General features: G+C 47.6%; 1 long non-coding RNA gene across 1 annotated transcript in view; it reads left to right on the top strand.

The window, feature by feature from the left end:
* Positions 1 to 1951, top strand: part of LOC110301056 — a 14628-nt gene extending 12677 nt beyond the window's left edge. The window contains exon 3 of the long non-coding RNA XR_002378667.1: positions 1450 to 1951. This is a non-coding gene — a long non-coding RNA (uncharacterized LOC110301056). The remainder of the gene's footprint in view (positions 1 to 1449) is intronic.
* The last annotated feature ends 16399 nt before the right edge of the window (positions 1952 to 18350 follow it).

Consider the following 18350-nt stretch of genomic DNA (forward strand, 5'->3'; position numbering starts at 1 on the left):
GTGTGTGTGTGTGTGTGTGTGTGTGTGTGTGTGTGTGTGTGTGTGTGTGCAGGTATATGAAACCTGGTTCCTGCTTGGCAAAAAAGCTACTGTTATATCAAGCAGACTGAAACCAGCCCACGGCATGGTGTGACAGCACACTCTTCAACCCCCTCCTATGGGTGTCTAGGATTCACCCACTCTACAGATGGCCAGGGCAAGGAGGGGTCCAAAACAAAGGATATGAGGATGCTTGGCTATATCCCAGGGATGAGAGGACATGAGGCATGAGGCATGAGGCAGGATGCTAACAGCAACTCTCCCTGGGGACAGCTATTGTCCTCTAGCTCTGTACAGCCAGGTAAGTCAGAAGAGAGAGAGAGTAGAGGACTTTTATCTTCCTGTAGGTCAACCAGTAGGCCACCTGGCATAGCAAAGATCAAACTGGAACTGGAATATGAAAAACTGAGCCAAGCTCAGTCAGTACTGAGAGCTGGTGTGCCACCTTAAATAAATATGTAAGGGCTAAGTTCAGCCCTGCAGAGGGATCTCTGCTTCACCCTTGAGATGTCCATCCAGACACAGTGTCTGCCCCAACACTGCCTTATGGTGGCAGCAACTGTGCTTTGAAACTTGGGAGATCTACATGTTCCCAACACCTGGACAATAAAGCCCTGAATGGAGCTATAGGTGAGATGGACGTGTATCCCTCTCAGACAGCACCATTCTTGCTCCCTGTAAATCTTCTGACTGTTTGACCAAGTATTTGCCTGGCTTGGGATCAGTTCTCCTCAAAGGCTCTGTTCCTCTCTGGACATGTTCCTTCTTACACTGGGCCTCCAGTAGAGCCAGATTAGAGCGTGTTTTCCCAAAAGACCCCTAGCCCCTTTGGTCTTCTGCTGCCTGTGGCCCCTGCATGCACATCACCTTCGGGTTTAGGAGGGGAAGGGTGGATGGCAACAGCCTTCTCTCAGCTTCAGCCTCGGTGTCATGTCTAGATCAGTCCTTGACCTTCCTGCTCAGCCTACAAGACACCCATGCTTTCCTCACAACCAGAAAGGAACAACAAAGCAAGCTTAGCAGGAGGAGGGTAGCTGGGCTGGCTGTATCATCTGGGCCTCCATCTCGCCCACACCAATCCCCCAAACAGCTCATGCTCTCGTGACTGAGTCCACAGTACTCTGTGAAGAGAAGGGAGGAGGCTCGGGGAGAGAGGGGCATCTCTCCGGTTCTCACTTCTTAAGAGAAGGTTGACTGGAGAGCCGTTATTAATAGTAAATTAAATAGTGAGGTTATTCTGAATAATAAAGAGCCCTTCTGCTCCAAGTTCCCACAGTCCTCTCTCCAGGGAAACACTTGTGATGGCCTGAGATGTGGACTCCGTGATTGGCATTTGTAGGGCGAAGCGGGGACGAAAATGTAGCTCGGTAGTGTTTTCTTATCACACTGAAGTTTGGGTTTCATCCACAGCATCACATGAACGAGGACAGTGAGTCACTCGGGGTATGGAGAGATGCAAGAGGATCAGAAGTTTGAGGCCACCCTCAGGAACACAGCAAGTCTGAGGGCAGCCCGAGCCACACACGCTTCTTACCAAGAAAGGATGAAGCTAATGTTCCCACTCCACCCTAAAATAGGCTGCCAAGCACACCCAAGAATGCGTCCTGTGACCCCACACTAGAAGACCTTGACACTCGGTATGATCGCATCATGGAGCCTGATCTATACCCAAGGGTGGAAACCGCATCACTGTGGTCCTTACCCATCATGGAGGCCCTCCCACTCACTCACTCACTCACTCACTCACTCACTCACTCACTCACTCACTCACTTTGTGACCTTGGGAAGCCACTGAACTGATCTAGTCTCTCTCCCATAAGATGGACTAATGGTTGCATCTCCCCTGAGAGCTTGGCAGAAGGGTTAAAATTAATATGTACTGAATGCTATTGATTATATAAAGTTATTATATATGAAGGACATGTAACTGTGGCTGATACTTGCTGGACACAATGTAAAGATTTATTAGGTAAGTTAAACATGGCTTGGATGTACACAAGATGAGGCTAGAGGCTCAGGGTCCTATATAGCAGGGGTTTTAAGTCCAATGCTCTGACTCCCAGTAGATCCTGACTTAGGGCCCGGCTAGTGGAGGAGAGGATACAGTGATGTCATCTCCTGCCCATCCATAGGCCTCAGTTTCTTCAGTGGCAATGGAAGGTGTGTAAGAAAACCAGCCTTACTTGACGTGTTATAAAACAGTAACTAAGTTAACTGGGCTCCTACCATGTCATGTGTCAGGCAGGCCCTCTGCTAAGTGCTTTACTGTCACAGGATCACTTCATGAAACCCTTACAAATCTAGAGGTGGGTATTCTGTTCTATAGAGGATCAGGGAGGTGAAAAGAAAAACAAAAATCCTGTCCAACATCACACAGCTAATAAGGGATGAGCTAGAATCTGTATTAAGGACTGCCTAAACCTACAACCAAAGATGATGATGTCCTTGAAGCCGTTGTACTTAGGGGTGGGTCAATAAAGAGGGTGCTAGCCTGAGCTCTACCTACCCACTCCAGATTTAGCCACCAAACAGCCTTCCGCTAGATATCAGCTTGCCCCAGGAACTGAGCATGCTCCAGCTGAGTGATGGCAAAGACAGAAAAGTGACTGTTGGGATGAGGGGACCCTGGAAGGAGGTAGCAGGGCACTAGCCTGGGACTGGATGTCCAGATGTGAAGAAGGGACACGGACTGGATCAGGCACCAGCCTATATAATATATTGCAAACCTGAAGACTCAGACACAGCCATTATACCTACCTCCTGCTCCTCCTGACATGATCCAGAATCATCTGGTTCCTCTTGGGCCCACTTGTCCCCCCTTCCTGCATCTCCAATGGCAGCAGCTTTGGGGGAACAGTCTCCCCTGGGGCCTGATGCTGTGCTCAGTCGCTGTTTATGAGAAGGAAACAAGGCCGGCTGCGTTTTCTAAAGAGGCTCCAGGGAGCTGCAGCTGCCTGCCAGGGTTTCAGGCCTCCCAGGATTCTCTGTTGCGGGAGCTGGGACAGTGAGCATGGCCAGTCACAGCCCTGTGGAGGGGATGCAAGGAGGGTGTGCCCACTATTGGAAACAATGTGTTCCACTTGGGGCTGGTTGAGCATTTGTCCTGGAGATGACTCTGAGCTCAGAGCTGGGACTGTGGGGGACTAGGGTGATCCTCAGCACCCTGGGGTTCCTGAAACACAGGGGCCTCCCTTCTCAGGTAAGCAAGAGGCCTGTGGAACAGGGTCTGACATCCTCTAGTTGGGGAGCCCCCTCCTTGTAGTGACACTGAGTCCTCCCTTGGGAGGAAGGAAGCAGGGAGGGAAGGTATTCCAACAGGAAAGGTACTCTGTAAGAGGGCCAGAGCCTTTGCCACCTGCCAGGAGTTCTGAACAGTTAAGGGGTACAAGTTGGGGATGAGAAGAAAGATATGGGTAAAAAGGTTGATTGTAAAGGGCTTAGGCAACATACCAAGAGCTTGTGTCTTCTGCTAAATGCAGCAAAGAGCCCCTGGAGGAAACTGTCTGGTCTGATTACTCTGGGACTAACTCTCCCCATCCAGGCCTCCTGAGCACTGCAGTGGGCTTGTCTGAGATTCCACTCTGGAACCAGAGAACAGTGTAGCCCGGGGAAGGCACAATATAGAGGGCATCTGAGTTCCCTACCTTGACCCCAGATCAACCAGTCTCCTCTCCACTCCACAGACACTTGTGTCAGACATGATAAGAAAGACATATCAGGAAGCAAGCAGGTTTATGTAATTAATCACATCGATTAACAGAAAGGGAAAGATTATATGATCATCTTAACCGACACTGTAAATGGATGTAGTAGACTGGACATCCACTTGGCTAAAACTCAGTAAAAATACAAATAAAAATTTCCTTGACACAATAAAAAAAAATACAGCCAACATCAGCATCATTCTTGGTAATAAAACACTATCGGGGGGGGGCCTTCATGTTTAAGTCACAGTGGGACAAGGAAGTCTGCTATTACCATAATTATGTTATATTGTTCTGGAAGTTTAAGCCAATACATTATTACATTAAAAGAGAAAAAGAAGTGTAACATTTGAAAAGGAAGAGAAATTGCTGTCATTACTTGTGCATGATAGGATTGTTTATTCAGAAAGCTCAAGAGAATCAGCTGAAGAACTAATAACAGAGGGGAGAAGAGGTCAGGAAAATGGCCAGGGTCAGAAGGATACACTAGCAACACCCAGTCGGAGAACGTTAGGACAAAGAAAAACAGGAGTTCCAGAATGAATGTAGCAATGATTAAAGGGTATTTGAGGCTCAAGAATAAGCCCTCGGAGGCTGGAGTACGGCTCAGGGGTGGGGGCTGGGGTACAGCTCAGTGGTGCTGGGGTATATAGGTCAGGGGTGCGGGCTAGGATAAGCTCAAGGGGTTCTGGGGTATAGCTAAGTGGTGGATAATAGGTACGGTGCAGTGGTGGGGGCTGGATTACAGCTCAGTGGTGGGGGCTGGGGTATAGCTCAGTGGTGGAGGCTAGGGTATGGCTCAGTGATGGGGGCTGGGATATAGCTCAGTGGTGGGGGCTAGGGTACAGCTCAGGGGTGAGTGCTGGGGAATGGCTCAGGGGTAGAGGCTGGGGTATAACTCAGGGGTGGGGGTTAGGGTACAGCTCAGTGGTGGAGGCTGGGGTATTAGTTGGTGCTTGAGGATGGGGTAGGGCTCAGTGGCAGAGCCTGGCCTTAGCACAAGGCCTTGTGTTCATCCAGTACCAGAAGAGAAACGGAAATAATAAGGATATATCTCAGTGGTCAGGGTACTTGCCTAGCACACATGAAGGCCTTGGTTGATCCCTAGCACCCCAAGAAACTGCCATATAGGCTAAAGAGATAGCTTAGTGAGGTACCTGCCTTCCAAGTATGGGGACATGGATTTGATCCCTAGACCCAATGTTATGAGAGGGGGCGGGGGCGGTGACTCATGGGCTTGTAATCCCAGCAGAGGGAAACAGGTAGGTCCCTGGGCCTCACTGGTCAGCTGACCTAGCCTACTTGGTGAGTTCTGTTTAGCAAAGAGACACCCTGTCTAAAAATAAAAAGGTAGAAGGCACCTGAGGAACACCACCAAAGATTGTCCTCTGACCTTCCCATGTTGGGGGCACACATAAACATGTGGACACACATGGGCATGGCGACACAAACCTGTAACTCCATTGCTCAGAGATTAGAGGCAGGGTGATCAGAAATCTAGGATCATCCTCAGCTATACTATGAACTAGAGGTCAGCCTGGGCTATAGATGATTTTGTCTAAAACCCAAAGAGAAAGAAAAGAAAGGAATAGAGGGAGGTTTGCCACTGGGAAGGAAGAGGGTGTTGGGGACCATCTTCCTGGCCTGGCCTGGAGCTGCCCCAAGGGAAGACCCATGACTGGTCCCTAGCAGCCTTGGCAAACAACAGCTTAGGCCTTGAGACATGGGCAGCCGATCCAGATGGTCCACTGAGCCTGTAATCCCCAAAGGACAGTTCATGCCTCCGAGGGGCTCTAAAATACAGACTGTAATGGGGATCTGTCATCCCCAGCATGGCCCAGACCCCCAGTAACTGAGGTTCCAGCTAAGAGTGGCTTCGAACATTCATGGAGCAACCATGACTCCAGGACTTGCTCCCTGGATTCATTGAAGCCGATTTTTTTCCAAGAGTACTTGCCCTCTGTAAAGAGACACATTCAGCCAACATCCAGGCTTCCCGGATGGCAGATACTCGATCCCCACCCCCTGCCTCCAGACTCTTGGCAGAGGGACCTGATTGGGCAATGTGCTTCTCCTGCCATCAGGGCTGCAAAGGTGCAGCTGTCTAATTCTTAGGGCTGGACTTTAGAAAGTAAAGTGTGTAGACTTTAATTCACCCACAGTATGCAGAGTGTGGCCTGACATGAGCTCACGATTCCTCTCACAAGCTGACTAATCCTGGATTTCTCTATCCCTTACCCTCAGAGAGAGTCCACCACTTGAAGCATTTCAGCCTGAAAGCCAGAAATTACTGAGGGACAGTAGAGGGCTTCAGAACCCTTCAGGAGGCCTTGGCCACTGAGTGGTGTAGAGAAGGCAGGAGGAAAGAAGAGAGGGATATACCACATCGAGCACTACCAGGATATTGCATATCATGTGCCAGGTAACTCACAACCTCAGGGTGCAGGCAGTACGCACATCTGGATCAAACCTGGTCACAGGGATACCATTGCTTACGTTCCCAAGCTGTTCTTCAGAAAACGCAGCTTTTGGTAGCCATTCCCGACCCTACTAGAGGCCAACCCCCTTGTCTTTTACTCTCCTTCTATGTTCTGTTTCCTGCTAGCCTTGTCTTCTCATCTAAGAACCAGCCACTTATGCTTCCTTGGGAACTGCCCTCTGTAGGTGTCCTCTGGCAGTCAGCACCATGACGCCACCACAGGCAGCCTGCTAAGAGGGTCAGATGGGCATAGGCACAAAGGTGGGCACAGGACCCTTCTGTGGGCTCTTCTTGGTGGCCCAGCCTAGCATGTTCTCAGCTTTACCCTTCTCCCATTGACTGCAGAGTCCTCCCCAAGCCCAGTGTCTAGAATAATGTTCTGAGGGTAGTTATTTGACCTATTTCACCAAGTCCCCCTGGATTCTTGGTCTTGTCACCATGGAAACCTTATGAGGTCACTAGCACCATTAAAATGAAAGGGGAAAGTCTCTCTCTACCCCAAAATGAGCCCCTACTTGGCTCCAGTGTCTTCTGCACAGGAGCAGGGGGTAGTCTAAGGGGAGAAGCCTGAGCTCCATCTCCAGGCACAGAGTTAACCCCTCAATGCCCAGGATGTTGGCCACTCAGACACATGCCTTCCAAATCCCGAAGTTTTCCAGACGTCCTTGCCTGAGGAGAGAGTCCTACAGCTTTGTGCACAAGCACAGCAGGCTTTATGCTGTACCTGGGGATTCAGAGAAAGGGTTCTTCCCAGGCAATGCTATTAAGTGAAGAGACTCAGGGAACTGCTGAGAGGCAGACACAGGGGGAAAGAAAGGAAACCAGAGTCTGGGCTATGCATGAGCCCTGGTTCATAGCCACTTTTATACCTCCACAGCATTCCAAGACTACCTACCCTCAGGAAGTCTCCCGAACACCACTATGTGATGTCCATCTCCCCTCTCTTTTCTCATTGCCATGGTGACCAGGCACCGTGGTTTCTACTGTATCTCACACTACAGCCAACAGCCTACTGTTGTGTCAACACCTCCATCTCTGTTGGCACCACTGTCACTAATAATCTCAATATCTCCATAGTTTACCAACAACAACAATGTGGCTACACCATCACAACTGCCATTGCATCGGGACCACCACCTCATCTCCTTTAGCAATGCCACATTTACTGTTACCACCATGTAATGGTCAATATCACCACCACCACTGCTATCAATGACATTGCACTTGTGATTTCTACCATAGTTACCTGTTCCCATCTGCCACATAGTCACCACCACTCTCCTCTGTGTGAATGTCACAACATCAAGGTCACCACCATCCCTATGCCTCACTCCTGCCCCCCACATATGAATGAGACGATCTTCCTCCATAAAGTTGGTCAGTCCAATGCCAACCTTCTCATGGATACCATGCAAGAACCTAGGCTGGAGAGGTAGAAAGATGTCTCAGTGGTTAAGAGCACCGGATGTTCTTCTAAGGGTCCCGAGTTCAATTCCCGGCAACCTCATGGTGGCTCACAACCATCTGTAATGCCCTTTTCTGGTATGTACACGTAGACAGAGCACTAATATACATGAAACACATTAATCCGAGAGGAGGGGGAGAACATAAACAAAAACATATTGAAAATTTGGATGAAGAACTAGGGGAGCAGAACCTGGTCTGGGAAGGCAGCAGCTAGGACTTGTGGCTCTCACTCCTGCTTCCCGAGACCCTACATCCTTACAGGAATCTCTTACCACGTACTATTGCAACACAATGCTCATAAGTGCTCTTTCCTAAACCCTCAGGGGCACAGCTACGGTGCATATGACAGAAGCTGCTGATAAGGGCGTAAGTTGCCACGGACTTCCTGAAAACTAACAATATGGCAAATCCTCTGGAAAGTGCATTCTCAGAAAATGTATTTCTAAGAACCTACCCTGAGGAAATAATTAGATAAATGTGCAAAGATGATGTGTGGGTGTTATAATAGCAATAATTGGAAACAGTCTAAATGCATAGCAACAAAAGTTTAAAGAAACCATGTGGATTAATATGCAGCCATTAAAAGAGAAAACATATAGTGTTTTCTATAGTGCTGACTCTATAGTGTTAGCAAATAAAGGTACCTCTCCTGGGTAGAAGAGCTATTCCTAAAAATACAGATGCACTCACAAAACATGGTTAAAATATTTTATCTTAATCACTGGCACTGAAATCTCTGCTCCAACAGGGAACTCTTCCGGGGAGTAATGATTCTTAGGTCAATTGTTTATAGACCTATGGCAGTATCAGACCTCTTAGCACAAGTCGAGAAGGGACTTTGCTTTTTTTCCTGAGGAAGGTGTCAGACAGAGGTGACAGTATCAGAGAAGAGGAGAAACCAAGCTAGAGATGGATGTGAGAAAACAGGAAGGCTGGAGGAGTACAGGGAGGCTCCCAACCACTGGGGTACCTGCTCTTTCTTAAAAGACGATTGTGGCTGGGCACTCAAGAGGCCGAGCTCTGTGAGTTCAAAGCCATCTTGATCTAAAGAGCAAGCTCCATCAAGATCAGCCTGGGTTACACAAGTGAGACCCTGTCTCAAAAAGAAAGAAGTTGATTGTGTAGCTGAGTCTGACTCTCTCTTCCTCCCACATCAAACTTTAGGACCATCAGATGCTGGCTTTTTTCTTTCCTTCTTCTGAGACGGGGGACAGCTGCCCTTCCCTGCCTGTATCTGAGAATGAGCTTTAATGTCTCATTCTTCCACCTTCATCTCCTGAGTGCTGAGGTCGCAAGCCTGGACCTCAGGCTCTGGACTTCATGGATGCTAGGCAGGCAACTCTACAAACTAAGCGGATCTCCAGCCCCAAGTTCCTGAACAAATGATTCTCCAGTGGGAAACAAGGCACAAGTAGAGTTTCAGGTTTAATCCACCCTAAAGCTGACTCTTTCCAATGGAGATTATTTGGAGTGATTTAGATATATTTTTACACATATATTATTTTTATATATTTATAATATTGATATATTAGTTTTACTTACTTGTGTTCTCTGTTTTTCTAAAATGAGCATAGCACAAGAAGTAAGAGTCAGGGCCTACAAACTTGACCTCGATCACAATATCAGAATACATAATCCGGGTTACAAAGCATGTCTTCCCCTCCCCCACAGACCCTGAAGTCTGCTGCGGCTTACTTTGTTCCCACCACCCAGAAGTAACCAGATAGGTGTCTCAGCACCCTGAAGCCTGATTTCTGGGAGGAATGTTCTAGAAAGACACAGGGAATGCCCCCACTCTGATACTTAATCATAGACCCAGCTACTGACCTTTCTTCTTGGTATGGCAGCCCCATGCCTCTCAGTATGAATGAGTTTAGGAACAAAGCCTCTTTGAGGTCTTAGCTACTCAGAACTTCCATATGTGAGTTCTCACTAGGGAATTGTAAGCTAACACTGAAATGGTTGGATTATCACCATAGAAACGAGGTGTGAAGGTCATAGTGATGGTCACTGGTAGGATATTGGGACCAGTCATCACCCCAGAACCTTCACTCTGGATTACCTTGAGACGTTCCCAAAAGGATGCAAGGAATAGGAAAGGACTATTCTTTATGTAGGAGAGGATCGTTTGGTTCTCATCTCCTATCTCATCCCCCATCCCACAAACCCCTGCCTGGTTCATTCACTTGATGCTCAATGGAATAATGTAATCAGTAATGAATTTGTTTTGCATCCAGTTGGATAACACTGTTAGTTATGAATTTATAATTTGCAGAGGGATAAGCTTTTTTTCCTTCTAGGCGTCAGAGAAGCTGTTGCTTACAAACTCGTAATTCACCGCTGCAAATCCATCTGTAAATGACACTATTGCAAGCTAGAAAATCTCCCAGGCACAAGGACTACAGCCTCAGAATTAAATTGTGTGCTTGACAAGAACCTGCTGTTCTGTGCGGTGGCTCCTGCCCTTCCTCTCAGAGTTCATCTTCAGTCTCACACCTTCCCCCTCTCAATTCATCCACTGAAGTCTTTGCTCCCCAGCCAGCCTGGAGCCCCTGCTCTTCCCCTTCTCAGCCAGAGGATACAAATGACCAGGTGGCAGGGCTCTCTGGAGAAGTGCAAAGTACAGTCAGGCTTGGCCAGCACCAGTGACGCAGACCTCAGGTATCACTTTGAACTCATTAGGCCTTTGTTTCCCCATAACTGCTAGGACGTGGGATCCCATGAGACTATTTCCTAATACGCAACTATGGCTTGCATGAGAAGTCTTCTTTTTGTGTTGAGACAGTCTTCTGTAGCCCAAGTTAGCCTAAAACTGGCTATGTTGCACTTCTAACCCTCTGGCGTCTATCTCTTTGGTGCTGGGATTACTGGTGTGTACCCTCACATTCGGTTTACGCTGTGCTGGATATAGAACCCCCAGCTCCTCCCACACCAGAAAAGTACTCTGCCAACTGCGGTTCATCTCCAGCTCCCTCAAGGGGGCTTCATAAAGAGTTGCAGGGAGGGGTTCTCCTAGCCAGGTCAAACCCAACCACAGTGAGAAAGTGGCAAGAGCAAGTGACTGAAGGAGGGAAAGGCAGAGCTGGGCAGAGGCAGAGACCATGTTGGCAGAGCCAGTCATCTTTGCTGCAATCATTTCTAGCCTCTGTGTTTTAATTTTTTTTAATTTATGTGCTTCTACCAGTGACAATATTCTTTTTTCTTTTTCTTTTTTCTCTTCTTCTTCTTTCTCCTCTTCCTTCTCCCCCCTCTTCCTCCTCTTCATCCTCCTCCTCCTCCTCTTCTTCTTTTAAGACAGGATTTCTCTGGGTAGCTCTGACTGTCCTGGAACTTACTCTGTAGACCAGGCTGACCTTCAACTCAGAAAGCCACCTGCCTCTGCCTCCCAAATGCTGGAATTAAAGGTGTGTGCCGCCACCACCCAGCTTGTTTGTTATTAGTATAATTCTTCCAAAGATTTCCGGTGGAATGAAAGTTAAAAGGAGACATAATCCATAGTAGAGCTAAGGGATTCTATTATGCTTGATAGGAAATCAGAGTTAGAAAATAAATTGATAGCCTCGTTATAATCAAAAGTCAGTCAACACATACTCAGTCCTCCATCCCCATCCAATGTTGACTGAACTCAAAAGTGGGAGCATGAGAGTGAATAAGACAGAATGGTCCTAACCTTAACAGGTTATGGCTTGGCAGAGAAGGAGCATCACTGAACAGCCAGGTAAAATAAGGTGCAATTACTGTTAATAGAAACACATGTATATATGGTAAGAGAGGCACCAAAACTAAAGGTATTTGAAATGAAGCCTGCTATACAGATAAGCCGTGTGAACTTTATCAATCAGTATATGTCAGTTCAGGAAAAGCAGTAACCTTCATTACAATAACTGAACCAAAGGAAGCTGAGGAGAGTCAAGGCTGGAGATCTGGACTTATAAGGAGCCACATTGGTAGGATCCGCTACCACCAGGGAAGAGGCTGCTGATGTGGAAAGAATAAAGTGAAGAGAGAAAGATGCAGAGCTGAGCCCTAAGCAACCCTAGAGTTCAAAGATGAGCAGGTAGAGAGCCAATTAGCCGTGAGCCTTGAGCCAGCAGAAACCCAGCAGCCTAAGTGTCCTCCAACAGCGGGAAAGGAGATGGATGACATGAGCTGTGAGGCTGATTGTCCAAATGCAGCAAGATAAAAAGTCAGATGTGGGCTCAAATGTGCCCTGTAGGTGGAGTAGGTAGGAGGTCAAGGTGACCTTAGCTTTGAAGGGTTTTCAGGAGTGATGGAGGTTGAATGGAGATTGCAGAAGAAAGAGTGAGTATAGCAGGGGCAGAGATGCAGTAACTCCCAGAGAAGTCTGACTGTGCAGGCAGCTAAGAGCCTGGGGAGAGGCTCAACTCTAAGATGGAAGAGCCTGGAGAGCAGGTTCAAATGCAGATGGAAAAGAGGCAGGGCGGAGAGACGGACAGAGAAGAGGATTTAAGTGACAGAAGAGTAGAGACAGCAAATAAAGCAGGGGAAGAGGGCCCAGAGAGGAGCATGGGTGACAACTACCCAGCTCCCCTGTGCTGCTGGCAGACCGATGGGGTGATGTGTGTGGCTGTGTCCCACTCTCTTCCTGGATTGTCTGAACATCCCATTCTCAGAAGAGGAAGCTGAGGCACAGCAGCATGGCAGGGCTCAGCATGCAGGACTCCCCTGGGATAGGATCTGAGTTACAGGACAAGGAACAGAGGCTCCCCTGAGCTATGTTCCATGCTCCTGCCTTCAGGCTTTTTCCATCTTAGTTCATCTAAAAAACATATTGTTTAATAAAGATTTAAAACAAACAAATAGGTTAGCAATTCATTCAATATTCACAAAACACACCTTGAAACTGACAATAGAGTCAACTCAGCTCAATCGAGCAATTTGTCTCTCAGATATATTAGATGACAGAGGTTGTCTCTAGATATTTATATCTAAACATATTAAAGCCAAACGTCAAAATGTTGTCATGCTTAACAGCAAGTTGTGGTGAAATACACAATGAAGAAAATAGCGAGCAGGGGCTTCCCAGCTCCTCAGGCCACATAGTTCAGCCAATAGGAATCCAACCCATGACCATGAACTCGGGAGAAAAAGTCTTTCAGGAGCATGGGTGTTTTGGAGAAAGTGGCTGAAATATTCACAAAAGCAGGCAGCAAAGCTGGGGTTGAACGCTTACTGGTAATGCCCCAATGCCTACTAACTGCATGGATATGTGGCAACCATTATACCCAAGCCTTGTATTTACCTCTCTAGGGCACAGTGGCTAAAATAAGACTCAAATATTGGCAATGACCTGGGCCTCCAGAGTAATGCTGGTCTACTTGATGAACAAAGAATGAGTGGCTCACACCATAAATCCCAGCACTCAGGAGACAGAGGCAGGCAGATCTCTGTGAGGCTGAGGCCGGTCTGGTCTGTGTATCGAGTTCTAGACCAACCAGAGCTACATAGCAGCCTGTCTCAGAAAGGAAAGAAAGAAAGAAAGAAAGAAAGAAAGAAAGAAAGAAAGAAAGAAAGAAAGAAAGAAAGAAAGGAAGGAAGGAAGGAAGAATGGAAGGAAGAAAGGAAGAGAGAGAGAGAAAGAAAGAGAGAAAGAGAGAAAGAAAAAAGAAAGAGAGAGAAAGGAAGGAAGGAAAGAAAGAAAGGAAGGAAGAAAGAAAAGAGAGAGAAAGAAAGGCAGAAAGAAGGAAAGAAAGAAAGAGAAAGAGAGAGAGAAAGACAGAGAGAGAGCAAGAAAGAAAGGCAGAAGGAGGGAAGGAAAGAAAGAAAGAAAGAAAGAAAGAAAGAAAGAAAGAAAGAAAGAAAGAAAGAAAGAAAGAGAGGAAGGAAGGAAGAAAGAAATGGAAGGGAAGGAAGGAAGGAAGGAAGAGGGGGAGGGAGGAAAAAGGAAGGAAGACTGAAAAGGAAAAGGAAAAAGACATACCCGGTCACCAACATATACTAGAAACTGAATTTCTAGGTACTTTCTGTATAATTTTTTATAAACCAGAAGCTAAAGACAGATTTCCAGGAAAATTTTGGATTTTTTTTTCTGACAAGGATTTGACTCAGAGCAACAGAATCTTCAATTGAAGACTTTGACCCACAGCCACAGAATGTTCAGTTGAAGACTGAACCGGAGGCCTTGACTCATGGGGCAAATTGTTCAATGTGTCCGCCAACTCTGCTGGCTATCGGGGGCCTGGCGAGCACAGCCCAGATCTGCTCTTAGCAGCTTAGTCTTGTGGAAAAAGTGGATTTGCCATGTCAGTGTATGACAAGCACTGTACTATGTTGGATGAGGGCTTATGGTAGCACAGAAGAGGGTCCTCACACACAGGAAGAAGGTTCCAGAAGGGTCTGGCAGATGATCTGAAGAAGAGGAGGGTAGTATTTCAGGCAGTGAACAGGGCGAGACCGAAAGTAGCTCCGTCCTCAAGCAAAGGGTGACAGAGGGCAACAAGACTGGAGTGCCAGGAAGCTCCTGAGGACACGCGACTTTAATTCCAGCACACAGGAGGCAGAAGCAGGCAGATCTCTGTGAATTCTCGGTCCTCATCTATAGTAAGTTCCAGGCCAGTTGGAATACATAATGAGATCTTGCCTTTAAAAAAAAAAAAATCAAACTTCTGAAAGGATGTTAATGCCACACTAAGGAGACGAACTTACCTTGTGTGAACAGGAAAGTCTGAGGTAATTGTAAATGGGCAGGCCAGAAAGATGACACCAAGAGGATGTAGCTCAGGGTACTTTGCTGACTTAACATGCATGAAGCCCTGCGTCCAAGTATTGCAGAAACCAGGCATGGTGGCGCACACCTATAATCCCAGGACTATGGAAGCAGAAGCAGAAGCAACACACATTTAAGGTCATCATTGGCTACATGGAGGGATCCAGGATAGCTTGGAATATATGAGACTCTCAGGAGAGGAAGGGAAGAACTGAAAGAAAAGTAACTATTAAAGAAAGCTAGCTGACTCCGACATGGGGATTGGCGCTCTTGTTGAGGAACAAGGTGGCTCTTCAGGGTAGGTCTGAAAGTGGGAAGATCCAGTAGGAGGTTCACGCAGGGGCTGATGGACACAAGAGCTGCTCTGCCATCCACAGAGAGAAGAAAACAGTCTCCAATGCCAAGGGGGTAGAAGTAAGAAGACTGGGTGACACCATACATATGAGGAATTGAAGACTGGAAACATCTTAAGTTTGTGGTGTTCATGGAGGGGTAGCCATTCCTGAGATAGTAGGAGAAAACCGGACATATCTGTGAGAAAGATAAAGGGTTCAGACTTGGGCACATTGGGTTGAAAGGAGCTGCAAGTCATTACCACGGCAGTGTCCAGTGGACCGAGACAGCCTCATTGAGAGATTGCAAATGCAGTCGAAGTACAGGCTTGGTGGCATGTGCCTTTAATCCTAGCACTTAGGAGGCAGAAGCAGGAGGATTGCTGCAAGTTTGAGACCAAGCTGCTCTACATAGAGAGCTCTAGGACAATCAGGGTTAAACAGAGAGTCCTTGTCTCTAAAGAAATAAGCAAAGAACAAAGAAGATAATGCAGTTAAGGGCTTAGGGGGCATGGATGTTCCAGCCCTCAGAAAGCAAGTGTCATGAGAAGAGAACTCAGAGAGAATCGGAAGACCACTGACCTTTGGGCACTGTGGAAATAGCAGTCAGAGGGGCAAGATGGTAATCAGAAAAGCAGAACCATGCCCTTTCCACAGAAGACAGGGTTCAGGGAGCAGAGCCCTCCAGCTCTGGAAGCACACCACTGTCACCTGAGATGAAGAAGAAAGGCACCTGCTGGCCCTGGCAAGAGCAGCTTCTGCTGGGTGGGCCTGATTCCAATGACTCAGTGGTGCAGAGGAGTCAGAAGGGTTAAGGAGCAAGTGGGGGTGCAGAGCAAGGGCAGTGGGTGGGGGACTCTGGGGAAGTTTGTTGGGGGATATTGTGAAGGGCAGACAAACGGTGGTGCGAGTACCTTGGATATGACTCTCCTGAGATGAGCCTCATTGTTGTCTAGCCAACAAGGGCTAGGTGGGACGCTGTCAGTCTTAAGTGGCTTTTTCTAAAGACTCGGGGGTGATTCTCTAGACCCTTTATGAGGAGACATTTTCCAGTAAGTTTGGTGTGATTCATTCATTCCAAGTATTGATTTCAGAAAAATTCCCCAGATCCCAATCCCAACACAACTAGTATTTACTGAATGCCTAAGTGCTGTGCTGAGTATGATATACGGACCATTTTACTTAGTCCTCAAGTCAGTTGCCAGGAACTACTGATAGAGAGGGTAACTGGGGCTTAGGAACTGCTACTTAGTCATGTGGTCAGTGAAAGGTGGGCATTTGGAATGCCACCCACCTCCTTAGAGACAGGGTGTCTCACTGGCCTCACAACCACCAATTAAATTAGGTTGGCTGCCCAATAAATTTATGTCTACCACCGCAGCACTGGGATGACAAACACTAGCCACCATGCCTGGCTTTTAGGCCCTTATGCTTGTGTGACAAGCATTTTCAGACTGAGCAATCTCCCCATCCCCACTTTGCTCATTTTATAGACAAAGAAACTCACACAGCTAGCAAATGGGATACCTGGACCCAAACCCAAGGTGGCCTGACACAGTGCTTCCCTCCATGGCCATAGCCATCTGTTCCTAGCCCTTTGACATCAGGAACATTGGACAGTCCACTATGAGGAATGGATAATAGATATTTTGTAGGAGGGTAAGATGTTGCAGCTTGCAGGAATGAAAGAAGAGAGACAGGAGGACCACAGTTGGAACATGATGCGGCCAGCATCCTCTCTGTACCTCCCCCCCTTGCTTTGCTTGCCTTCCTACACGGGGTAGGAAAGATGCCCACACTATCCCACCTGCATCTAAAAAGGAAGAAGCCTCCTTCCTCCCATCACTAACACATCCATCCCATGGATGGAGTCTAACTGGTACTACCCCCCCCCCCAATCACTGTGACTGGAGGATGAGGTCCTATGGTTGATGGCATCTGAGTCACATGTCCACCTGATGGCAGTAGAGCAGGGATGGATGAAGGAGCTGGTCCTTTAACTGACAACCCACCATGACTATGTGACAACTGAGAGACATTTCCCAAAGGAAGAGGCTGTCAGAAGTGAAATGATGGAAATCAGGCAAGAGTGGCGAGAGTCACTTACTGTCACAGTCCACTACACTGGCCCCTGTGCGAGATAGGAGGATGCACAGAGGCATCACCACGTGGAGTTTACAGCCTCCAAGAGAAATAAGTTTATAGGCATGAAGACATTGATAAGAGCTGATAGCAGCAACCATCTGAGCACCTAGGGGCCCAGGCATTAACCTACAAAGTGGGTACTGCTGTCATCCCATTTTCTTCTGAGTCTGAGAGACAGTAAAAAAGTAGAAAATACTCTTCCCCACACCTCCGCCCCATGATAGCCAATTCAGAAAGACACAAAAATGTTTATGGCTCCCTTATCCTCACTCAGAGAGGCTAAGTGACTTGCTCGAGGTCACACAGCTGGCACACAAATGAACATCATGGGGATGTTCATTTGGTTAAGGGCAAAAGAATACTTCCTGTAGACTAAAGGATTAGGGAGGGCTACCAGGGAAGAGAAAAGTTGTTAGGGTGAACCAAAGCAGAGCCTGGAGGACACAATATTTGGGCATGGATCCAGGGAAGTGAGGGGTGTGAATCCCCAAAACTCAGAGAAGGGAGTCTGAACACACCCACATCTGTCTGTTCCCTCCGCGCCATGGTAGATGTTTTAAGATTTCCCGTCACAAACTCCTTCCCTGAGCCTGCTCTTCCCCAGGCAACCCTGTCCAGCCCAACCATGCTTCACAGCATTTGTACACTCGTGTCTCCCTCACCCTCTGTCCTGGGTGCCCTCCACTGTAGTTCAGCTATAAACAGTTCCTAGGCATAGTTGGAGCCACACAAAGGACAGAAGAAATACCACCTCCCCTTTTCTAAGCATGGAGCTTCCTAATGAGCCCCAAGACCATTAGTAAGTATTAGCCTGAAACCTCACTGGGCCCCAACACTCTCAATTCAAGTGCATCGCCCCCACTGTATTCCAGAGGAGACAGTTCCAAGCTTAAGATGAGACCCTTATCTTGCTCTCTTAGGCTTAGTCCATGCTCGCTGCTGGCTGTCCCCAGCACCATAGCTTCTGCAAAAACAGGGCTGGGACTCTGACTTCCACGAAATGTACCTAGTGCCACAGAACTATAGACTCTAGGTAAAATGGCCCATGTGTATTTTACCACACATTTAAGCCAAGTGATGGGTAGGGTCTCTGGAGTCACATCCTCAAGTGAACCCCAGTCCAGGACACTAGGTCCTCTCAAAAGGCAGCAGAGGAGGAATTCCCCAGTGGTTGTAGAAGACCCTGGGAATATTACCTCTGAGAGGACACAGAGACCAAGTGAAACTATTGATACCTTCACCGCTATCACTGTCCTGAATCCAGAACTCCTCAGGCCACCTTAAAATTCCATCTGGCTCCAAGTCAGATGGGTTAAAGGTGTACTCCACCACCACCAGGTCTAAATTCCAAGCTTCTGTCTACAGCCTCCTGTTTCCTGATCTGGTTTTCCTCTGTTCCACTTCATACAGACTTCCCAGTGGTACCAACAGGGCCACTTAGACTGAAACTTGCCCTC

The sequence above is a fragment of the Mus caroli genome, chromosome 9, assembly GCF_900094665.2.
Source record: "Mus caroli chromosome 9, CAROLI_EIJ_v1.1, whole genome shotgun sequence".
NCBI classification, from domain to species: domain Eukaryota; kingdom Metazoa; phylum Chordata; class Mammalia; order Rodentia; family Muridae; genus Mus; species Mus caroli.